This window comes from Scyliorhinus torazame, chromosome 6 (genome assembly GCF_047496885.1).
Source record: "Scyliorhinus torazame isolate Kashiwa2021f chromosome 6, sScyTor2.1, whole genome shotgun sequence".
Classification (NCBI taxonomy): domain Eukaryota; kingdom Metazoa; phylum Chordata; class Chondrichthyes; order Carcharhiniformes; family Scyliorhinidae; genus Scyliorhinus; species Scyliorhinus torazame.
The window spans coordinates 34,746,834-34,766,701 of NC_092712.1; the positions used below are offsets into that span (position 1 = coordinate 34,746,834).

A 19,868-nucleotide genomic window follows, 5' to 3' on the forward strand; every position below is an offset into this window, starting at 1 on the left:
TAGTTTCTGGTCTTCTGTGACCCGGCCGGGGGCCGTTCGGAGGTATGCTTCGAACCAAGTCTGCCAGTGTTTAAAAACTGCTGCTGAGTTCACTGCGTGGGGGCTGATCTTCAGGCATTCCGGGATGATCCTGAGCTCCATAGTCCTTTAAGCACGCTTAATAAATTGTAGCGCACAAAAACTCACGAGAGACGAATAGAGATGAAGTCAATGAGGCTTTATTAAGCGTGACTTGTTCCCCGCAGTTCAGTAACAGACTGGCCTGCGGGGGAGAACTCCTGGTTCTTATACTCTGCCTTCAGGGCGGAGCTAGAGGTCAACAGCCAACCAGGACCCGGGATCTGTCAGCCAATGACATCACGGCTTCACAGTCCCACATGACCCCTAATGCATACTACCACATGGACCAAATGGGGGGAGTGGATCCATGGCGATTTGTTAGACCGAAGGCCAGGGAGTTTTCCTTCTTCTCCCATGTTCACAAGGTGTACTCCCGGATAGATTTTTTTGTTTTGGGAAGGTCGTTGATCTCGAGGGTGGAAGAAACTGAGTATTCAGCCATAGCTATCTCAGATCATGCCCCACATTGGGTGGACCTGGAACTAGGAGAGGAGAGGAAGCAGCGTGCACTCTGGCGATTAGATGTGGGATTGTTGGCGGATGAGGGAGTCTGTGGAAGGGTGCGGGGATGTATCGAGAGATACCTGGAGGCCAATGACGACGGGGAGGTCCGAGTGGGAGTGGTATGGGAAGCACTAAAGGCGGTGGTCAGAGGAGAGCTGATCTCCATCAGGGCCCACAAAGGGAAAACAGAGGCCAAGGAAAGGGAAAGATTACTGGGGGAGATTTTAAGGGTGGATAAAGAATATGCGGAGGCTCCGGAGGAGGGACTATACAGGGAGAGACAACGACTCCAGACGGAGTTCGACCTGCTGACCACTAGGAGGGCGGAGGTGCTGTGGAGGAAGGCACAGGGGATGAGATATGAATATGGGGAAAAGGCTAGTCGCCTGTTGGCCCATCAGCTGCGAAAGAGGACAGCGGCGAGGGAGATAGGGGGAATTAGAGACGAAAAGGGAGCTACGGTGCGGAGAGCAGGGAAGATAAACGAGGTGTTTAAGACCTTTTACGAAAGACTTTATAGGTCCCAACCCCCGGAGGGAAAAGAGGAGATGCGGCAGTTTTTGGACCAATTAAGGTTCCCGAGGGTGGAGGAGCAGGAGGTGGAAGGCCTGGGGGCACCAATTGGGATGGACGAGGTTACCAAGGGGCTGGGGAACATGCAGGCAGGGACGGCCCCGGGACCAGATGGGTTCCCGGTGGAATTTTATAGAAAATATGTGGACTTGCTGGCCCCGCTGTTGGTGAGGACTTTTAACGAGGCCAGGGAAGGGGGGACTCTACCCCCAACAATGTCGGAGGCGACGATATCGCTAATTTTGAAGCGGGATAAAGATCCGCTGCAGTGCGGGTCCTATAGGCCTATTTCACTACTAAATGTAGACGCCAAATTGCTAGCAAAGGTGCTGGCAACGAGGATAGAGGACTGTGTCCCGGGGGTGGTGCACGAAGACCAGACAGGATTCGTAAAGGGGAGACAACTAAATGTTAACGTGCGACGGCTATTCGGGGTGATAATGATGCCCCCAGCAGAGGGGGAGGCAGAGATAGTGGCGGCAATGAATGCAGAGAAGGCATTTGATAGGGTGGAGTGGGAGTATCTATGGGAGGTGCTGAGGAGGTTCGGGTTCGGGGCCGGGTTTGTTAGCTGGGTCAAACTCCTCTATGGGGCCCCAACGGCAAGTGTGGTCACGGGTCGGCAAAGATCGGAGTATTTCCGACTATACAGGGGAACAAGACAGGGATGCCCGCTATCTCCATTACTGTTCGCGTTGGCAATTGAACCACTGGCCATGGCGCTGAGATGCTCCAGAAAATGGGGAAGGGTGATTAGAGGGGGAGAAGAACACCGAGTGTCACTCTACGCAGATGACCTACTGCTGTATGTGACGGACCCAGTGGGGGGGATGACAGAGGTCATGCAGACATTGAGGGAGTTCGGAGATTTCTCGGGATATAGGCTTAACATGGGAAAGAGTGAACTTTTTGTGATACACCCTGGGGACCAGAGTAGAGGGATAGATGGCCTGCCTTTAAGGAGAGTGGAAAGAAACTTCCGATACCTGGGGATTCAGATAGCCAGGAGCTGGGGAACCTTGCACAGACTTAATCTGACACGATTGGTGGAACAAATGGAAGAGGATTTCAAGAGGTGGGACATGCAGCCACTGTCACTGGCGGGCAGAGTGCAGGCAATTAAGATGATGGTCCTCCCGTGGTTCCTATTTGTATTCCAATGTCTCCCTATACTGATCACTTAGGCCTTCTTTAAAAAAATAGACAGGAGCATCACTAGCTTCGTGTGGGCAGGGAAAGTTTCGAGGGTAAGGAGGGGGTTCTTACAACGTAGTAGAGACAGAGGGGGACTGGCGCTGCCGAATTTGGGCGACTACTACTGGGCCGCCAATGTGGCGATGATCCGTAAATGGATGATAGAAGGAGAGGGAGCGGCGTGGAAAAGATTAGAGAGGAAGTCCTGTAAAGGGACGAGTCTAGAGGCGCTGGTGACGGCGCCACTACCGTTCTCACCAAAAAGATTTACCACGAACCCAGTGGTGGCGGCAACATTAAATATCTGGGGGCAATGGAGGCGACAGAGAGGTGTGCTGGGTGTCTTGGTGGGGTCCCCAATTAGGAACAACCATAGATTTGCCCCAGGGAGAATGGATGGAGGATTCCAGAGCTGGCACCAGTTGGGAATTAGAAGGGTGGGAGATTTATTTATAGACGGGACGTTTGCGAGCTTGGGAGCGTTGGAGGAAAAGTATAAGCTGCCCCGGGGAAATTTCTTTAGGTATATGCAGGTGAGGGCGTTCACAAACAACAGGTGAGGGAATTTCCATTGCTCCCGACACAGGGGATCCAGGATAGAATGCTCTCGGGGGTGTGGGTCGGGGAGGGCAAGGTGTCAGAGATATACCGAGAGATGAGAGAAGAGGGGGAGGAGCTGGTGGGCGAACTGAAAGGAAAATGGGAAGAAGAGCTCGGGGAGGAGATAGAGGAGGGTCTGTGGGCAGATGCCCTAAGCAGGGTAAATTCCTCTTCCTCGTGTGCAGGCTTAGCCTGATTCAATTTAAGGTGCTGCATAGAGCACACATAACGGGAGCAAGGTTGAGCAGGTTCTTCGGAGTGGAGGACAAGTGTGGGAGGTGCGGCGGAAGCCCGGCAAACCACACGCATATGTTCTGGCTGTGCCCGGCACTGGAGGGGTATTGGAGGGGAGTGACGGGAGTGATCTCGAAAGTGGTGAAGGTCCGGGTCAAACCAGTCTGGGGGTTAGCTTTATTTGGAGTTGCGGATGAGCCGGGAGTGCAGGACGCGAAAGAGGCCGATGTCGTGGCCTTTGCGTCCCTAGTAGCCCGGCGTAGGATTTTACTCATGTGGAAGGAAGCGAAACCCCCCGGACTGGAGGCCTGGATAAACGATATGGCGGGGTTCATTAAACTGGAGCAGATTAAGTTTGCGCTGAGAGGATCGGCTCAAGGGTTCAACAGACGGTGGCAACCGTTCCTCGACTACCTAGCGGAACGTTAGAGGGAAGATAGATGACCAGCAGCAGCAACCCAGGGGGGAGGTGGCGGGGGGGGGGGGGGGGGGGGGGGAGTTTCATTTTATGTTATTTGGTTAGTTTACCATGTTAGTTAGTTACTCTTTATTAGATTGTAGTTATCATGTTACTTGTACTGTTAACTTTTCTTTTTGTTTGATGTGTAAGGGGAAAAATTGTAAATGAAAAATTTCAATAAAATATATATATTTTTTTAAAAGGCTGGGGTTGTTTCCTTGGAGCAGAGAAAACTGAGGGGAGACCTGATTGAGGTGTACAAAATTATGAGGGTTATATATAGGGTAGGTAGGAAGAAACATTTTCTCTTAATAGAAGGGTCAACAACCAGTTGACATAGATGTACGGTCAGGGGCAGGAGATTTATAGGGGATTTGCACGCAGAAGATGATGGGAATCTGGAACTCACTGCCTGAAAGGATGATAGAGGCGGGAACCCTCACAGTGCTTAAGAAGCATTTAGATGAACAGGTGAATCACCATGACATACAAGGCTACGGACCAAGCGTTGGAAAATCAGATTAGAATAGATAGGTGTTTAATGGCCTGCGCACACAATGGGCCGAAGGGCCTCACCCTGTGCTGTAAAACTCTATGCCAATAAAATACTTTTGGATTCCCTCTCATGTTAGCTGCCAGTCTTTTCTCATACTCTCGCTTTGCCCCTCTTACTTATTTCTTCACTTCACCTCTGAACTTTCTATTTCGGCCTGGTCCTCACTTGGTGCTTCATCTTATCTCTCTTGCTAGGCCAACAAATAATCTTGCTTAAGATTTGTATGGCATTATTTGTCTGTTGAGATCTCTCTTTTTTTTTTACATCACTCTTTGGACAATCTTTATATATTTTTGAACTGACCTCCGTGGAATGATTTTGTAAAATTCAGCTCACTGTTAGTGCCTCTTTTGCCTGGTCCAGATTCAGGTATTTGGACTTGGTGACCAATCTACCTTTGGTGCATTCTTATCGTTGTTGCAAAGCCTCTCAGATTTGCTCCGGCGAAGTCCCCAGTGTCCAGAACCTTGGGCGTGATTCTCCGGCCCCCCGCCGGGTCGGAGAATCATCGGGGGCTAGCGTGAATCCCGCCCCCGCCGTGTCCCGAATTCTCTGCCACCAGAGAATCGGCGGGGGCGGGAATCGCGCCGCGCTGGTCGGCGGGCTCCGCCCCGGCGATTCTCCGGCCCGCAAAGGGCCAAATACCCGCCGCTGTCAACCCTCACCAGCCGGCGTGGATTGAACCACCTACCATACCGGCGGGAACAGACGGCGCGGGCGGGCTCCGGGGTCCTAGGGGGGGGGCGCATGGGATGATCTGGCCCCGGGGGGGTGCCCCCACGGTGGCCTAGCTCGCGATCGGGGCCCACCGATCAGCGGGCGGGCCTGTGCCGGGGGGGCACTCTTTTTCTTCCGCCTTCGCCATGGTCTCCACTATGGCGGAGGCGGAAGAGACCCCCTCCCCTGCGCATGCACGGGGATGCCGTGAGCGGCCGCTGATGCTCCCGCGCATGCGTCGCCCGGCGAAGTCCTTTCGCCGCCGGCTGGCGTGGCGCCAAAGGCCTTTTCCGCCAGTCGGCGGGGCGGAAACCACTCCAGCGCAGGCCTAGCCCCTCAAGGTGAGGGCTTGGCTTCTCCGCACCTTTGGGGCGGCCCGACGCCGGACTGATCCGCGCCGTCTTTGGCGCCGGGTAGCGGACATTGCGCCGTTTGCGGAGAATCCCGCCCCTGGTGCCACGATTGAATGTTCAGCATTTTTAAAAATTCCTTTGCGACTCGTGGGCATTTCTGAAAGGGCCAGCATTTATTTTCCATCTCTAATTAACCAAGAGAAAGTGGCGGTGGGCCCCACCTTGAATACAACTGAGTGGCTTGTTCGGCCATTGCAGAAGCTAGTTAAGAGTTAACCACATCGCTGTGGTTCTGAGCATATGGGTCAGGCCAGGTAGGGATAGCAGATTTCCTTCCTTAAAGTACATTAGCAAATGTGATGGTTTCCTTTTGTTTTTAAAATGTATTTTATTACAAACATGTATCAAAACAAGTTACAGCAAACAAACACCCCAGGAAACATGCTTCCCAACAATCAACCATACAGTCTGTACAGATTTTTCCTCTATTTCAACCCCCCGCGACGAGCAGCCCCTCAAACAGAGTCACAAACATCGCCCACCTTTCCTCAAACCCCCCTGAAGAGTCCCATAACTCATACTTTATCTTCTCTTCTCGCAGGAAGTCGTACAGGTCACCCAACCAAGCTGCTACTCCCGGCGGCGATGCCGTCCGCCACTCCAGCAAAATTCTCCACCGTGCAATCAGAGAGGCGAAGGCCAAGGCATTAGCTTTCCTCCTCTCCATGAGCCTCGGCTTCTCTGGGGCCCCAAATATCGGCACCAAAGGGTCCGGGTCCACCTCCTCCTCCACTAACCTGGCTAAGACCGCGAACACTCCCACCCAGAATCTTCCCAATTTTTCACAATACAAAAACATATGAGCGCGATTCGCTGCCCCCCCCCCCCCCCACCCCTCTCACACTCATCTGCTACCCCCTGAAAGAACCCACTCATTCTCACCCGAGTCATATACACCCTGTGGGTGCAACTGTATCAGGCTCATCCTTGCACATGAGGTCCCGTTTACCCTACACAGTGCCTCACTCCATGCTCCTCAATTTATCTCCCCTCCCAACTCCGCTTCACATTTCTCCTTGATCTTCACCACGCGCTCGCCTCCCTGCTGCCCCAGCCACTTCTATGTATCCCCAACTCTTCCCTCCCCTCCCACATCTGGGAGCAGCAGTCACTCCAGCAGGGTGTATCCCGGCAACCTAGGGGTTGGTTTCCTTTTCAGCAATCAGATCATTTTCTCATCATCAGCATTTCGTTGCATTGAAGTTCTCTATATTTGAACTCATTCAGCTCTCTGCAGCCGTACAGCATTCCAAGCACAAAATAGGTGGAAGTTATTATGTTTTCTGATGTGGTGACTCCAAACGGTCCAGATATCGCAAACCTACAGTTACAACTATTCTCTTGAATGTATTTTGCCCGCTTTAACCCATATGGAGCCTGACCTTATGCAGATCGCGGTTTTATATGGAAGGATTACATTAATTATATTATTAGTGATTATTGTGATATTTGGAGGTGTTCAACCTATTATTACAATGATTATATTGCATTGCTATAATGGTTTGTTTGGAGAGGTTATAATGATATGAAAACCATGGATGTATTTTTGGAGACATTTCAATCTATTATTAAAGTGATTAAATTAATATAATTAAAGTGATTTTGACCTTATGAAGTGCTTATTGATTTGATTTTTGAAGAGGTCCCTAATATTTCTGATGTTGGTGTTAACGTGATTAGAGAGAGTGTCCACGTGTTGTGTTTAAGGTACTGCTGCTCCTTAATGTGGTTGGCAGACTGTTAATATGTGTGGAGTATGGAGAGAGGTGTCGGGAGGGATGGGGTCATCGTTAGGGAAGGGGGATGGAGCAGCAGTTAGAAGAGGGAGGGAGCACAGGCGTGGAGAGATGGAGAGAGAGGAAGGTGCAAAAAGAGGTGTGGAGGAGTAGTAAAGGGAGGAAAAGTCAAGAATTGAGGAGAGGGCAGGGTGGGGGCGGTTGGCAGAGATGTGGGGAAGAGGAGGAAGAAGGGCAGAGCTGGAGAGATGGGCAAGGAGCAAAGGACAGGGATGTGGGGGGCAAAGGAAGAGAAAGAAGGTGAAGAGGGGAAGGAGGTGGGGGTTGTTGAAGGCAAAGGCAGGAATAGGCAGAGTTGGGAAGGGGGAGTGGATGGTGAGGTGCAAAGAAAGCAATAATCAGGAGTAAGGATGTTGGGGGGTGCATGGTTGGGGAAAGGGTGGAGGTGGCAGAAGGGCTTAGGGCAGCGGTGCTGAAGGGTCAGAGCAGATGGGGATGGAAAGAGGTGGAGGAGGAGTGGTTGGGAGAGGGCCAGTGGGCAGATTTGAGGGAGCTGCAGGGAAAAGGCAGGGCTCAGAGATGATGGAGGGGATGGGGAGGGCATGTACGGCAGGATAGATGTCAGCACCGGGGATGGGGAAAAGCAGGAATGAGGAGGGACAGGAAGCAGTGGTGGGTAAGTGGCAGGGTCCAGAGATAGGGGCGGGGGGCAGAGTGGCTGGGGAGGGGAAGGAAACAAAGGTGGGGGAGTGTAGAGGGCAGATGTTGGAGAGGGGCAGAACAGCTGTTGGGTGGGGCAGGGGGAAGATGTGTGGAGGGGCAGGGGGGGAAAGAGAGGATGCTGTAAGGGCTGAGATGGAGAGAGGCAGAGGGCAGGGATGGGAGAGAGGCAGAGATAGGGAGGAGCAGAACAAATGGGGAAGGCAGAAGGCAGAGGTTGGGAGGGGCAAAGGGCAGAGTTGGGGAGGGGCAGAAATGGGAAAGGGCAGCTGGGGGCAACACTATAGTGGGGCAGAGGTGGGGGCAGACAGAGTGGGGAAGGGGCAGGGGACAGACATGGGGGAGGGGAGGAAGAGGGGAAGGGGCAGGGGACAGGCATAGGGGAGGGATTGAAGTGGGGAAGGGACAGAAGTGGAGAAGGGGCAGAAGTGGGGAATGGGCAAGGGACAGACATGGGGAGGGGCTGAAGTGGGAAATGGGCAGGGAGCAGATAACAGGGAGAGGCTGAATTGGGGAAGGGGCAGGTGACAGTCATGGGGGAGGGGCAGAAGTGGGGAATGGGCAGGGGGCAGACATGGGGGAGGGGCTGAAGTGGGGAATGTGCAGGGAACAGATACTGGGAGTGGCTGGAGTGGGGAAGGGGCAGGTGACAGTCATGGGCGAGGCGCAGAAGTGGGGGATGGGCAGGGAACAGGCATGGGGGAGGGGCTGAGGTGGGGCAGGGTCAGACGCGGGGAGGGGCAGAAGTGGGGGATGGGCAGGGAACAGACATGGGGAGGGGCTGAGGTGGGGAAGGGTCAGACATGGGGGAGTGGCTGAAGTGGGCGGGGTCTTCTCTGACGCGTGCTAAGCCGCCTCGAGCGGCCGCGGCGCCCAAGATTGGGATCGGGCGCGAAATCGGCGCAGATTCTACGCCCGGCCTCCGGGGCGCCATTCCTGTCAGAACCCCCATGGCAGTTGGAGGAATTGACGTGGCTGGCTTTACTTTTTTTTTGCAGTTGAGATTAAATGCGGAAAGTCTATTTTAACCCCGCTGATTTGGGGAAGCTGTCCCTCCGCGGGGGTGAAGTGATTTTGTTTTTAGTGAGCGCTGAGCGAGCCGGCCGGCCGATGATGGATGTGGACGGCGACGGTGCAGATGGCGAGAAGGATAGAGAATAACGGAATGTGACAGCATCGGGAGGAACCAGACGGGGAGAAATTTAAAAACACACAGTGAGTGAAGTGCCAACAAAGTGACCGACCTGGGGAATTTTGCCGCTTTTCCCTTTAAAAATAAGTTTTCCTCCGCTGAGGTAACGACGCCGAGCCGTGGCCGCAAAGCTGAGGGGTTTGTTTTGAAGCGTGGGGCAGCTCCTTAAAGGGACCGTGTAATAACTGCTGAACGGGCACCTGTGCAATTGCCCCTTTTAACCGAACCCGTAGGACTGCTCCTTAAAGGGACCGTGGGTTAGATTCTTAATGGGGCCGTGCAGTTGTTTCTTAAAGGGGACCATGGACTAGTACGTCAGAGAGCACCATGAAACCACAATGAGGCCATGAATAGTTCCTTGAAAAGTACCATGGAATTATTTTTAATGGAAGCATACGTATATTTACATACATATATGGGGGGCTGGTTTAGCTCCGGTGGCTGGTTCGTGATGCAGAACGAGACCAGCGCGGGTTTTGATTCCCGTTCCATCTGAGGTTATTCACACCCTCGCCTGAGGTGTGGTGACCCCCGGGTTAAATCTCCACCAGTCACCTCGTCCCCCCTCAAAGGGGAAAGCAGCCTATGGTCGTGTGGGACTATGGGGACTTTACCTTTTAGTTATATATATATATATATCTATATGTGTGGGTGCGGCATTTCCTTTTTTTATCTTTGTAAAATTGTGGTTCAAATGCATAAGTGCCTCATTATGAATACACGGACATAAGAATATTTAAGTCATGGCTGATCTGACCTTGCCCTCAACTCCACATTCATATGGATTCCCTGTTAACCCTTGACTCTCCAGTAATGCAACAATCTGCCGAACTCAGCCAGTTGCTTGTCTGTACCTGTAAAGACTTAATTACCTGCAAAGACTCGCATTCAAAGTATCATCTTGCATCATTGACTTTGTCTATATATGTTTCTGGAATCCACCTCTTCATTCACCTGAGGAAGGAGCTGTGCTCCGAAAGCTAGTGATTCGAAACAAACCTCATAGACTTTACAGTGCAGAAGGAGGCCATTCAGCCCATCGGGTCTGCACAGGCCCTTGGAAAGAGCATCCTACCCACGCCCACACCTCCACCCTATCCCCGTAAACCAGTAACCCCACCCAACCTTTTTGAACACTAAGGGCAATTTAGCATGGCCAATCCACCTAACCTGCACATCTTTGGACATCACCCTCCGTCTCCTGTAAGCCAATTTTGAATCCACTTTATCAAGTTAAGCTGTATCCCATGTGAATTTGCCTTCTTTACAAGTCTCCCATGTGGGACCTTGTCAAAGGCTTTGCTGAAAACCATGTAAACCACATCAACTTCACTAACCTACGACTAGATAAGTATTCCCACCCATAGGTCCCCTGTGGGATATTATAGTACACAAAGTACATCACTTTTTTTTGATCCATGGAATGCAAGTGAAGTCTGATGTATCCAGCTAACTAGCTTTTGGAAACTTGGATTGGATTTTTCTAACTTTACCTCCTGCTTCTGTAAATAATTGTTTTCATTACCCCTGGCTGATCAGGTGAGTGGTTCTCATGGTAATGGGCGCCTCACCGACAGCATTTCCTTGGCCAATCTCAAATTCAAGTGAACCCACACGTTTCCTGTAAGGCAATGCAGCTGTTTGCAAACATTGGGCGGGATTCTCTCAACCCGGGGACCTGTTGGACTTTAACCTGGTGTTGTAAGACTTCTTACTTTGCTCACCCCAGCCCAACGCCGTCATCTCCACATCTTGAATATATTCAGTTTGCCAGTCTCCACTGCTCTCTGAGGTAGAGATTTCTGAAGGTTAGCAATTCTCTAAATGCAGAACTGCCTCCTTGTCTCCAATGTAAATAGGAATCCCCTTATTTAGAAACACTGCACCCTGTTTCTAGTTTTCCGTACAAGGGGAAGCATCCTCTCAGCATCTACTCCGTGAAGCCTCCTCATGTTTCAATAAAATCGCCTCTCATCTAAGCCCGGGAGGGGGGGGGGGGTGGCGGACAATTGATGCACTCTCATTCACACCAGCATCCCAGTACTTTTGTTTCTGAGACTTATTCAGTGATCTGTGTTGTAAAAGCTGCTGGATAAGGAGAGGATTGAACTTGGCTATGAGACTCCCACAATTTGTTTGAGTTCATGCACTGTCTGGGCTGCCACAAGGAGGTAATTTTAACTTTACAAGTCAGGCAGGAAACCCACTGCATTGGGTGGAACTTAAGAGTTTAAACACTTGCCAGCTTGACTCTGTTACCTTCAACAGATTTCTCTGAACGCAATCAACCTTTTATAGACAATGTAAACTATTTCAGCAATGCTGCAAAGTATTAAAATTTATTGTCACACCATGGGCCTTCCTGCCGAGAATATATCTCTGGCAGAGGTGGGAAGGCAGCAGGATTCCAGTAAGTCACCATCCGGCTGAAGTAATTCCAAGCTTGCCACCAGCAAGATCAGAAAACTGACCATTATCGATGCTGAGTCAATTTAGCTTTGCATTTGTAAAAATTAGACTGTTCAAAACTGTACTGACGTCATATTTTGGTTGGTTGACCCCACTGTGGCATTTTATTGGCTAAATCGCTGGCTTTGAAAGCAGACCAAGGCAGGCCAGCAACACGGTTCAATTCCCGTACCAGCCTCCCGAACAGGCACCGGAATGTGGCGACTAGGGGCTTTTCACAGTAACTTCATTTGAAGCCTACTTGTCACAAGCGATTTTCATTTCATTTCATTTATTGTCTGAGGCAGGCAAAGCTTTTTAAACTGTCAATCTTTTGAAGCTAAACTTGTAATATCAACAATGGCAAAAAGACGGCACTTGTTAATATTTAACCTACATTCAGATACTGGAGAATGGGGCTGTATAAGTGCACAGAGTAATACTTTCCCTGTCTTAAGGGCGAGCTGTGGAACGCTAATTTGTTAACATTGTACAGCTGTCAATGAATACAATTATGGTAGTTCTTCATACTTGAAAGTGACATGATGTGGAGATGCCGGCGTTGGACTGGGGTGAGCACAGTAAGAAGTTTTATAACACCAGGTTGTGACATGAGTGACATCGAAACAAACCTGTTGGACTTTAACCTGGTGTTGTAAAACTTCTTATTGAAAGTGACAGCCTTTGTTGGAAAGAGAACAAGGATTGAAGATAATTAAGGCTAATGTGAGGGAGACAAGCTCTCGCATATGTTTCACAGATCAAAACAGCCCACAAACTGTTTTAGTCCCACTGATGCAGCATCAATGTGTATATCTACAAGGTTCATTGCAGGAATTCACTGTGGCTTCTGAGACAGCACCTTTTGAACCCACAACTGCTACCATCTAGAACAAGGCCAGCAGACACAGGAGAACACCACCACTTGCAAATTCCCTCCAAACCACATGCCATCCTGACTTGGAAATATATCGCTGTTCCTTCATTGTCACCAGGTCAAAATTCTGGAACTCCCTCCTTAACAGGGGCTGGTTTAGCTCACTGGGCTAAATCGCTGGCTTTGAAAGCAGACCAAGGCCGGCCAGCAGCACGGTTCAATTCCTGTACCAGCCTCCCCGAACAGGTGCCGGAATGTGGCGACTAGGGGCTTTTCACAGTAACTTCATTGAAGCCTACTCGTGACAATAAGCAATTTTCATTTCATTTTTCATTTAACAGCACTGTGGGTGTACCTACACCTCATAGACTGCAGCAATTCAAGAAAGCCACCACCACCATCTCAAGAGCAATTTAGATTGGCCTAGCCAGCCATGTCCACATCCCATGAACTGGAGAAAAGAAAGTTATGCATTTCCTGTCTATCAAAGGAAGTGAAATTCTGCAACAGTTAACTACTCTCTTACGTCTGGTTGCACATTGTAACGATTATTGAATGTTGACTCTGGTCCCATTGCAAGGCAGGAGGAACGTTTTTATGGTTGGCGAAGGCTATTGTCTGGAATATATATGGAGTGGATGCTACCTACCACTTGTCAGCACAAACCTGGATTTTGTCCAGGCTCAGTAGTAGGCTGACATGGTGTAATTCAAGTATCTGGAAACAAAATATATTAAAGATGCTGTATAAATACATATTATTATTATTATTGGAATAATTGTGAATTAAGTTGAACTCTATGGAATTGTCAGTGAACAGCACAGTTTTAGGGCAGATCATAGCTGAAGCAGCTGAAACAAATCTTGTGATGACTTGGGACCTCCATCATCTTTGACCATCTTCCCCATGAGTAAGGTAATGATCCAGCCACTGGAGAGCATTTTCTTCAACCACAACTCTCCTGGGTTGTCAAGGGCAGTTGTTCACAGATGTGTTTTGGAATTGAAGTTTTGCATTTAGGTCGGGATGAGGTTTGCAGACAAGCAATTCTGGCAGCATCTGAATGGAGCTTCAGTGAACAAATTGTTTGCGAGGAGGTGCCACATATAGTAATACTGATGACTACTTTATTTTTTTGTGGATAGGCCACACATGGGCAATTTTGCACATTGTCAAATAGATTCCAGTGCTATATCTGCACTTTCACAGTTTGGCTGGGGAGGTGGCTGGTTTACTTATACTGATCTTCAGTACTCAATCTAGGAAGTGTCAGGATCCATATCTTTACTATTGTAAAATGCATTCAGCTGCTTAACACTACATGGAGTGCAATGAATTGTTTGGAAGCTGGCAGCTATCCTGGCGAGGACTTTGAAAGGAGGTGGAATGAGATACGGAATCAGATACTTTATGTACTTTTTGGTTGAATACATTTCAAATGGCTGCCTTGCACTTGCTTGCTGGACTCTACTAAGAGGTGAGAGTGACTTCCGTTGACATCAAGGCAGCATTTGACCAAATGTGGCATCAAGGAACCCTAACAAAACTGGAATCAATGGGAATCGGAGGAAAAACTCTCCACTGGTTGGAGTCATACTTGGCACATAGGAAGATAGTTGGTTGTTGAAGATATTGGGGGAGTCACGGTAGCCCATTTGCTTCACAGCTTCAGGATCCCTGGTTCGGTTCCCGGCTTATGTCACTGTCTGTGTGGAGTCTGCACGTTCTCCCCGTGTTTACGTAGGTTTCCTCCGGCTGCTCCGGTTTCCTCCCACAGTCCAAAGAATTGCAGATTAGATGGATTGGCCATGCTAATTTGCCCTTAGTGTCCAAAGAAAAAGGTGAGGTGCGTTTACTGTGTTACAGAGATAGGGTGGAGGTTTGGGCTTTGGTAGGGTGCTCTTTGCAAGGGCTGATGCAGACTCGATGGGCTGAGTGGCCTCCTTCTGCACTGTAAATTCTATGATCTCAGCTCCAGGGCATCACTGCAGGACTTCTTCACAAGAGTGTCCAGTGCCGAACCATCTTCAAATGCTTCATCAATGACCTCCCTTCCATCATAAGGTTAAAAGTGGGAATGTTCATGGATGACTGCACAATGGTCGGCATCATTCGCGACTCCTCAGATAATGAAGCAAGACCTGGATAATATCCAGCTTGGCTGAGAAGTGACAAGTAACATTTGTGCATACAAGTGCGAGGCATTTGCCATCTCCAACAAGAAGGAATCTGACCATCTCACTTTGACATTCAATGGCATTACCATTGCTGAATCTCCCACTATCAACATCATGGGGGGGATTACCATTGACCAGAAACTCAACTAGACCAGCCATATAAATACTGTAGCTACAAATGGAGGGCTGAGGCTGGGAATCCTGTGGTGAGTAACCTGCCTCCTAACTCCCCAAACCCTGTCCACAATCTACAAGGCACAAGGCAGGAATATGATGGAATATTCTCCATTTGCTTGGATGAGTGCAGCGCTAATGACACCCAAGACGCGTGACACCATCCAGGACAAAGCAACCTGCTTGATTGGTACATCAACCACAAAATTCCACTCCCTCTACCACCGACGGACAGTAGCAGCCATGTGTACCATGGTAAGATGCACAGCAGGAACTCACTTAGGCTCTTGAGACAGCACCTTCCAAATCCATGACAACTACCATCTAGAAGGAAAAGAGCAACAAACATAAGACCATAAGATATAGGAGCAGAATTAGGTCACTTGGCCCATCGAGTCTGCTCTGCCATTCGAATCACGGCTGATATTTTTATAATTCCCATTCTCCTGCCTTCTCCCCATAACTCCTGATCCCCTTATTAATCAAGAACCTATCTATCTCTGTCTTAAAGACGCTCAGCGATTTGGCCTCCACAGCCTTCTGCAGCAGCGATTTGGCCTCCACAGCCTTCTGCGGCAGCGATTTGGCCTCCACAGCCTTCTGCGGCAAAGAGTTCCACAGATTCACCACCTGAAGAAATCCCTCCTCATCTCCGTTTTAAAGGATTGTCCCTTTTAGTCTAAGATTGTGTCCTCTGGTTCTAGTTTTTCCTACTAGTGGGAACATCCTCTCCACATCCACTCTATCGCAGTATCCTGTAGGTTTCAATAAGATCCCCCATCATCCTTCTAAACTCCAACGAGTACAGACCCAGAGTCCTCAACCGTTCCTCATACGACAAGCGTACAGGATCACCACTACCTGCAAGTTCCCTTCCCAGCCAAACAACATCCTGAATTGGAAATACATTGCCATTCCTTCACTGTCGCCTGGTCAAAATCCTGAAACACTCTCCCTACCAGCATTGTGAACTGCAGTGTTTCATGAAGGTAGCTCTCCATCACTTTCTCGAGGGCAATTAGAGATGGGCAATGACTATGAAAAAAATAACATCTAATTAGTTGTCTGATTTGCAACCATTCACTATTTAAAGTTCACCTTGCTGACCAAATTTTCCCACCTGTGTAAACTCCTTCATGATCCACAACCCTCTGAGATATCTGTGCTTATCTAATTATGGAACCTTGAGCATCCCGGATTTCACCATTGGTGACCGTGCCTTCATGTGCCTAGACTCTTAAGCAATGAAATTCTCTCCCTAAACCTTGCCACTTTTCTTCCCCCAAGATGCTCCATTTTTTAGTCATCCTCCCAAATGTTGCCTTCTGTGGCAAAATTTACTTTATAATTATGGATTCTGGGGCAGCACGGTGGCACAGTGGGTTCGCCCTGCAGCCTCACGGCGCTGAGGTCCCAGGTTCGATCCCGGCTCTGGGTCACTGTCCATGTGGAGTTTGCACATTCTCCCCGTGTTTGCGTGGGTTTCGCCCTCACAACCCAAAGATGTGCAGGTTAGGAGGATAGGCCACACTAAATTGCCCCTTAATTGGAAAAAATGAATTGGGTACTCTAAATTTATTTTAAAAATAAAATTATGGATTCTTGTGACATTTTATTAGTTTAAAGATTTAACTAAATCCAAGTTGTTTTTAACATGCCCTCTAATTCAATTACTACTGCATTTCACACTTTTCCCCAACTATCCCTCCTAACCCATTCACATTTGATCATGTCCCCATGTTCTGGAACCCCCAACGACTGGAAGTGGTCTATTTTTGGACCAACTATACTCGTGCTTCAAATTTTTTAATATTCTGTCAATTCATCCTTATAAACTATTCTGATTAAAACAGGTCCAAGTTTAAAGTCTGACTTCATATTTATTTTTTCTTATTCTAGACAGCAGCTTGTATGCTTACAGTCATACACCGCCTTTAATCCATATTTCTCTTCCAACAATGGAAGGATGTTATAACTAAGGTTTTCCAACTATAGTCAATAATAATCTTTATTGTCACAAGTAGGCTTACATTAACACTGCAATGAAGTTACTGTGAAAAGCCCCTAGTCAGCACATTCCGGCGCCTGTTCGGGTACAACAAAGAACAAAGAACAAAGAAATGTACAGCACAGGAACAGGCCCTTCGGCCCTCCAAGCCCGTGCCGACCATACTGCCCGACTAAACTACAATCTTCTACACTTCCTGGGTCCGTATCCTTCTATTCCCATCCTATTCATATATTTGTCAAGATGCCCCTTAAATGTCCCTATCGTCCCTGCCTCCACTACCTCCTCCGGTAGTGAGTTCCAGGCACCCACTACCCTCTGCGTAAAAAACTTGCCTCGTACATCTACTCTAAACTTTGCCCCTCTCACCTTAAACCTATGCCCCCTAGTAATTGACCCCTCTACCCTGGGGAAAAGCCTCTGACTATCCACTCTGTCTATGCCCCTCATAATTTTGTATACCTCTATCAGGTCGCCCCTCAACCTCCTTCGTTCCAGTGAGAACAAACAGAGTTTATTCAATCGCTCCTCATAGCTTATGCCCTCCATACCAGGCAACATTCTGGTAAATCTCTTCTGCACCCTCTCTAAAGCCTCCACATCCTTCTGGTAGTGTGGCGACCAGAATTGAACACTATACTCCAAGTGTGGCCTAACTAAGGTTCTATACAGCTGCAACATGACTTGCCAATTCTTATACTCAATGCCCCGGCCAATGAAGGCAAGCATGCCGTATGCCTTCTTGACTACCTTCTCCACCTGTGTAGCCCCTTTCAGTGATCTGTGGACCTGTACTCCTAGATCTCTTTGACTTTCAATACTCTTGAGGGTTCTACCATTCACTGTATATTCCCTACCTGCATTAGCCCTTCCAAAATGCATTACCTCACATTTGTCCAGGTTAAACTCCATCTGCCATCTCTCCGCCCAAGTCTCCAGACAATCTAAATCCTGCTGTATCCTCAGACAGTCCTCATCGCTATCCGCAATTCCACCAACCTTTGTGTCGTCTGCAAACTTACTAATCAGACCAGTTACATTTTCCTCCAAATCATTTATATATACTACAAAGAGCAAAGGTCCCAGCACTGATCCCTGTGGAACACCACTGGTCACAGCCCTCCAATTAGAAAAGCATCCCTCCATTGCTACCCTCTGCCTTCTATGGCCTAGCCAGTTCTGTATCCACCTTGCCAGTTCACCCCTGATCCCGTGTGACTTCACCTTTTGTACTAGTCTACCATGAGGGACCTTGTCAAAGGCCTTACTGAAGTCCATATAGACAACATCTACTGCCCTACCTGCATCAATCATCTTAGTGACCTCCTCGAAAAACTCTATCAAGTTAGTGAGACACGACCTCCCCTTCACAAAACCGTGCTGCCTCTCACTAATACGTCCATTTGCTTCCAAATGGGAGTAGATCCTGTCTCGAAGAATTCTCTCCAGTAATTTCCCTACCACTGAAGTAAGGCTCACCGGCCTGTAGTTCCCGGGATTATCCCTGCCACCCTTCTTAAACAGAGGAACAACATTGGCTATTCTCCAGTCCTCCGGGACATCCCCTGAAGACAGCGAGGATCCAAAGATTTCTGTCAAGGCCTCAGCAATTTCCTCTCCAGCCTCCTTCAGTATTCTGGGGTAGATCCCATCCGGCCCTGGGGACTTATCTACCTTAATATTTTTTAAGACACCCAACACCTCGTCTTTTTGGATCACAATGTGACCCAGGCTATCTACACCCCCTTCTCCAGACTCAACATCTACCAATTCCTTCTCTTTGGTTACACCGAGGGAGAATTTAGAATGCCCAGATTACCTAACAGCACGTCTTTCGGGACTTGTGGAAAGAAACTGGAGCACCCGGAGGAAACCCATGCAGACACAGGGTGAACATGCAGAATCCGCACAGACAGTGACCCAAACCGGGAATCGAATCTGGGACCCTGGTGCTGTGAAGCAACAGTACTAACCACTGTGCTACCATGACGCCCATTTTGATAAGCAGTAAAACCATAATATATACTTTACTCTCTTCACCTGTGTCAGAATAGACAAAGCCATGATCAGTTAGCTGAAATATGGGTTAACTGAGTCTGCTGCAAGGCCTACTCCCATTTTTGCCCTCGCGGTCCCTAGAGATGGTGGAGAGATATATCAGAGGAAACAGACCTGCAATCCATACTTGTTCTTTCCCAAGGCATTTAGGTCACAGAATACCATGAAGTCATTCGGCACAGAAAGTACCCATTCTATCCATCAGGTCTATGTCGGCCGTCCATTGACCAATCCAGTCAGTCGTACTACCTCACTCTGTCCCTATAACACTGCAAATTAACTTCCTTCAAGTGCCCATCCATTGTTTTTGAAATCATTGATCGTCTCCACTTTCGCCATGCTCTTAGTTTCAGGTCATTGCCACTTGCTGTGTTTTTTTAAAAAAAGTTCTTTCTCACAATTCAGCCTGCATCTCCTGCTGAAAATCTTAAATTTGTGTCCGTTGGTTGTGTGCTATCAGATAATGGGAACAGTATTTTGTCTACCTTATCTAAACCAGTTATACTCTTGTACATCTCTATCAAGTCTCCCCTCAAAACTCTTTGGTGCAAGGATGCATTTGTGTGGACCGGTAAGATGTAATTTAATAAAAGACAAATGTAAAGTTTAGAGAGGGGTTTAAAACAAATAAAGGATGAAAGGATTGGGTCGGGGACGATTAAGTAATTTAAAGGTAAAAATTACAAGGCAATAGATCGAGGAAGCAGTAAAGGAAATGATCAGAGTATGACAGGAAGGGGCAGTGGTTGTAAACTTAGAGTGCGCCAACAGATAGGTCCAGAGTTTACAAAAACAGTAAAGAAAAACTGAATTAAAAAATGAATTGTCAGTTCAAAATCACATGTTAACCACTTCAGAGAGGCTACAAGGAAATCAAACCTGAGAACTGAATATCCAAGGGTTTGTGATATTAAGAAAGGTCTGGAAGCTGGGAAAATGTGGTGGGGTAGCTCTGTTAACTTTTATAGCATCATTTGAACTCTTCTCCAAACCCAGATCGGAATGGGCAGCCACCCTACACCTGCAAGATGGCAAAAGACACATTCAAAGAGGGGATCGAGCACAACCAGATCCATGTTGCCAACCCAGGGTCTCCCATAGAAAAAG

General features: G+C 48.5%; 1 protein-coding gene across 4 annotated transcripts in view; it reads left to right on the forward strand.

Moving 5' to 3' along the window:
• The first annotated feature begins 8,694 nt into the window (after positions 1-8,694).
• gjc2 (gap junction protein gamma 2) overlaps positions 8,695-19,868 on the forward strand; it is a 448,407-nt gene continuing 437,233 nt past the window's right edge. For all 4 annotated transcript variants that reach the window (XR_011947676.1, XR_011947677.1, XM_072508121.1 and 1 more), the window contains exon 1: positions 8,695-9,042. The gene's annotated coding sequence lies outside the window, so the exon portion shown is untranslated. The remainder of the gene's footprint in view (positions 9,043-19,868) is intronic.